The sequence below is a fragment of the Microtus pennsylvanicus genome, chromosome 7 (assembly GCF_037038515.1).
Source record: "Microtus pennsylvanicus isolate mMicPen1 chromosome 7, mMicPen1.hap1, whole genome shotgun sequence".
NCBI classification, from domain to species: Eukaryota; Metazoa; Chordata; class Mammalia; order Rodentia; family Cricetidae; genus Microtus; species Microtus pennsylvanicus.
In genome coordinates this window covers 59,377,442-59,382,883 of record NC_134585.1, presented here as the reverse complement: position 1 = coordinate 59,382,883, position 5,442 = coordinate 59,377,442, and the positions used below count along the sequence as shown (strand labels likewise).

The 5,442-nt window shown below is 41.3% G+C and overlaps 1 pseudogene; it reads left to right on the top strand.

The window, feature by feature from the left end:
* Positions 1-456: 456 nt before the first annotated feature.
* LOC142853781 (small ribosomal subunit protein eS19 pseudogene) lies at positions 457-958 on the top strand (annotated as a pseudogene).
* The last annotated feature ends 4,484 nt before the right edge of the window (positions 959-5,442 follow it).

Sequence of the window (5,442 nt, the reverse complement as noted above, 5' to 3'; positions counted from 1 at the left end):
TGTGGACTGTTGCCATCACGTTATAGATTTGATTGTCACCTAGCAGGGATCCAGGTTGGCCTAGTTCTGCTTGAATTAGGATGCTAAGGGCTGTTCCTACTATACCAGCTCAAGCTCCAAATAAGAGGTAAAGAGTTCCGATGTCTTTGTGATTGGTGGAAAATAATCAATGGTTAACAAACATAGGTAAAATGGTTGAGTAAAGCATTAGACTGTAAATCTAAGCACAGAGGATAAAGCCTCTTTTTATCAGACCTTAAGGTGATAATTACACCAAATTGCAAATTCAAAGATGTAGAGAACTAACTCTACTAAGTCTTCTCCGCCCCCTTTCTGATTTGTGGGAGAAGTAGATTGAAGCCAGTTTCAGGTATTTAGCTGTTAACTAAAAGTTCATAGGTTTAATTCCTATCAATCTAGTTGAGAATTTAGTTTAATAAAAGCAATTGAGCCCTTTCCCCTGGCTAGCAGCGCGGAGGCCGCACGATGCCTGGAGTTACTGTAAAAGACGTTAACCAGCAGGAGTTCGTCAGAGCTCTGGCAGCCTTCTTCAAAAAGTCCGGGAAGCTGAAAGTCCCCGAATGGGTGGACACAGTCAAGCTGGCCAAACATAAAGAGCTTGCCCCCTATGATGAGAACTGGTTCTACATGCGAGCTGCCTCTACAGCACGGCACCTGTACCTGCGTGGTGTTGCCGGGGTTGGCTCCATGACCAAGATCTATGGAGGACGGCAGAGAAACGGTGTCAGGCCCAGCCACTTCAGCAGAGGCTCCAAGAGTGTGGCCCGCCGCGTTCTCCAAGCCCTGGAGGGACTGAAAATGGTGGAAAAGGACCAGGACGGGGGCCGCAAGCTAACACCTCAGGGACAGAGAGATCTGGACAGGATTGCCGGACAGGTGGCAGCTGCCAACAGGAAGCATTAGGACAAAGGATGCTGGGTTAATAAATTGCCTCATTCATAAATAAATAAATAAAAGCAATTGATTTGCACTCATTAGATGTGAGATGAAGTCTTGCAGTCCTTATCAGAAGTTAAATTTTATGGGTTTGCTTAGGACTTTGAAGGCTCTTGGATTGAGTATCCTAAACTTCTACCTATAGTAATAGCGAAGGGAATAGTGGGAGGATTACTGTGTTTATGATTATTAATGGTGATAGGATGTTGTTAGTTTTTGTGTGAGTTTGGTGGATATATATTTTGGAATTATTGTTTGTAGGGAATGTGGTAAGTGAGGTTGAGTAAATTAGGCGAGTGTAGAAAACTAGGTTAATTAAGGCAGTTACTGCTATTAATGTGGTGAGAATTAGGTTGTTATATTTTAGGAGTTCTGTAAGGATAGCTCCTTTGGGTAAGAATCCTGGAGTGGAGTTAGTCCTCCTGTTGATAGAAGGGTTGGTGAGATTATGAGTAGTGCTATTGGTATTTTGTTTCCAGTAAGTGATATAGAAGTTATTGATGTGAGTGAGAGGAAGTGAAAGAGTCTGAGCATAGCAATAGCTATAAGAATGTAAGTTGGGAGGACTAGGATTGTGGGGAAGGATGGAAATTATTCATCCTGTGTGGGCAGTGGACAAGTAGGCTATGATCTTTCGTGTTTGTGTTTGTGCAAGTACCAGAGAGAAACAGTGGCTAAATACAAACACTAGTTTAAATGGGGAAAAAAGCTATTAATGAAAATTGCAAAGAAGGACAATTTGTATCTAAGTTTTATCTTGAGATTATAAAAACACTTTTGTTTTAGCCTAATGCTTGCTATAAATGGAGGAATTCAGAAGCTGTCCTTTGCCACGATTCATCTCTGTCTGTGATCTCAGCTAGCTGAGTTTTTTTTTTTTTAATTTTTAATTGTTTTTCCTGGAATAAACTTTGCTTCTAGTTTAACAGACTTCAGTGGTCTGTCCCCGTCTTTGTGCTACTCCTGCGGACCTGACACCTGCCTCAGAGGAACAGGTGGGGAATGAGATAAATCTGTGCTTCATCAAGACAAGTTCTCAAGTTCTGGAAAAGCTGGACCTGGGTCCAGGCCATGAAAAGCCACTCTGCTGAGTCTGACTGAGCCCCAGGTTACAGAGAATGCCAAGTCAGCCATGGGGGATGGGCACTGTCTCCCTCTAAAAGTATCTGAAGACTATAAAATGCCAACTGACTAAGGGAAGGGTCTAAAAGCAGCTGCACCAATGCTGATCTTCCCTAGACAGTTTTTCCTTTTCTGTCCTGAGACAAGTTGCCCAGCAACTGCAAGAGGAGCTCCAGTGGGGTCTGTGAGGTTTCCCAAGGCATCATGACTCTGAGGTGACAGAGACACATCAAAAATACTTTTAATTTAGCAAAGTGCCACAAAACGATTAATCAGGGCTTTCTAGAGAAATAGAACACATGTGAGGAGGGAGACACAGATGAAGAGTTGTTGGATTGTCCTGTGTAATTAGAGACTGTCCAGTGCAACAATGCAGAACATCACCTAACTCCTCATCCTGAGATGCAGGGATCTCAGAATGTGACGTGGCCTTAGGGCGATGCTGAAACCCTGGAGCTCCTGGAAGAGCTCCCATGAATCAGACTCAAAAGGCTGAAAGAAAGTCTGATATCAATGGACAAAGGGACTTTCTGTTCTGCCTCTAGACTATTGGATGGTGAGGCTGACAATCAGTTACAGTCCACACATCAATTATCTCTGGAAACACTCTCATGCACGAAGTGTGCTTGGCTAATTTCTTAGACGTTTCTTGGTCCAATTAAAGCCATTTATCAGCTAAAATGAGGACAATAAGGAACTGGACGAGAAACCCAGCCTTCGCACAGTGGTATCTAGTGCTAGAAAAAGATAATTATAATGCACCTAAATCTTATTTTCGGATAAAGGAAAACAGCCTTGCTCCATATGAAGAGCTTACATTCCGATTCCAAGGTAAACTAGACTCAATAGTAAAGGCCTTGACACGACTCTTCCCCATACCAAATTTGTATTCTTTATATTTCCATGACTTAATATCATTGATTACTAATAAATAGGCAAGGCAATAATGCTATGTAACATTATATTCCCAGACATCTAAAATACAGAAGGTCTGCATGCTTAGAGTCTATAAGTCATCAATCTTTGGTTTATCTCAGTTATTTGATTCACTCTTGGAGCAAAGGAGCCCATCCAAAATAGATATAAACATTTATATACAGCAATATCTTTATCTGTGCTTCATCTTGTACTCAGCACATAAGTGCCAATTACTACGTGACAACCAGTTCTAGTGAGCATTGAATGATGTTTTGCAGTGGGGGAGCTTCTCAAAAGCCACGGTGCAACAAACATGGCTGAAGAAAAGGACTCCTCCTCTGGCCCAAAGGGAGGCATATCACCTCCTCTGCCCGTGTTAATGTGTCTAGCAAGTAAATGTGACTCATACCAGAAAGCCTTATCCGTGGCTGTACTAACCGCTGATACTTAACCGTCAAGACCTTTATAGAGCTCATTTCTCACTGAGGTTTAATCCTTAATAACCAATCCTTTGCTGTTCTTCAGTAAGTAGCAAAGTTCTCTCCCTTTCTCGAGAGTCCAGGGACGCTCCTGTAATGTTCTGGCACCTTGATGGTGGAGTGACCAGAAGCTTACAAAATTAAAGTCCTTGAAGAAGCAATCCTAACTGCAGATCCAGGCCATATCAATGATCTGAATTTTCATCATAAAACAATCAGATGGCCGATCGAATGGCATGCCAAAGAAACTCCTGAGCATTCTGGTGTCAGCCCACCACCAACCAGCACTCAGCTGAGCTTCAGCAACATCCCTGCCTTCGTGCTGTCCACCCGCACAAATACATTCCACACCGGGGTTGTTTAATACTGCAAACTAGAGAGTTGGAAACCAAAGGGCAGTGAGTTGTACATTCTTCAAAGACCATCTGCCGTTGCTGCGTCTGCCCAAATTAAACATTCGATGAAGCTCTGCACGGCAGCTGGGTCACAACCCTGGGGACTGGGAAGAACACGCTGTGCTGTGTGATCCCTCTTATCCCCCAAACAGTCTGGAGGGATGGGGAAGCAGGGTCTTCCTAGGAGCATATCAACATGGAGTCCGCACCAAAAGAGAGCAACATATTAGCTTGATTCTCATAGCAACCCCTTCCCCTGGGCCAGAGACACCAGTCTGAAGAAAAAGTTCCCACGATGGCCTGGTGAGGGGCTGTTCTATTTTTCTGTTTCTACTATATTAGAGACATATTTATTTTGTAAAATAGCATTAAACTATTTTAATTACATTTTTATGATTCCCATACAAAATATAAGCCCAAGTTTCTATTACTATGTTCAACAAAGCTATGCTTTTTTTTTCTTCAGAATTTCTGAATTTGCTATTTGTTTAAAATTATTACACAAAAGACTAGCGCTGGTCCAAGAACAGTGTTTTCAATAGCTCAGGTCTAAAAGAATGCTTGCAGTCCCCTGGACAAGCTCCTTTTTGTCTTTCTTGGTAGCCTGCTTGAGAACATGCCTTGTACATGGAATCATAGTAGCCTAGGTTTTGTGCATCCAACTTGCAGGTAGTGACTCACTGATAACACATAGAATATCTATGGAAAATATACACAACACACAGGGTAAATGTATTGACCTGAGTTCCATCCCTGAGATCTACATGTTATTCCAACCCCAAATATGTGAAATAGTACACACTTGCCCACACTCACACATATGCATACTACACACAAAAAATAAACAAATGAAAAAGTTGCAAAATATTAATAATAAGTACAAAATTATATGTGTAAACACAATGGAGTTTTATTTGGCTATAAAGAATTAAATTATGTCATTTGCAAAAAAAATGGTTGGAACTGGAGTTGATTATGCTAAGTGAAGTGAGCCAGACTTAAAAAGACAAATTAGGAAACAACCTACCTCAAGACCCAGCAATACCACTTCTGGGTATATACCCAAAGGATGCTCAATCATACCACAAGAACCTGTGCTCACCTATGTTCATAACATCATTATTCATCATAGCCAGAACCTATAAACAGTCTAAATGTCCCTCTACCGAAGAATGGATAAGGAAAATGTGGTACATTCACACAATGGAGTTCTACACAGCAGAAAAAAAATAATGACATCTTGAAATTTGCAGAAAACATCATATTGAGTGAAGTAACCCAGACCCAGAAAGACAAATATAATATGTACTCACTCATAAGTGGTTTTTAGACATAAAGCAAAGAAAAACCAGCCTACAATTCACAATCTCTGAGAACCTAGACAACAAAGAGGACACTACTGGATCTAATCTACATGGGAAGTAGAAAAAGACAAGATCTCCTGAGTAAATAGGGAGCATGGGGACCATGGGAGAGAATAAAAGAGGGTGGGGGAGGGAGGGGAGCAAAGAAAAATATATAGCTCAATAAAAAAACAATTTAAAAAAAATACACACATAAAAAAACCAATA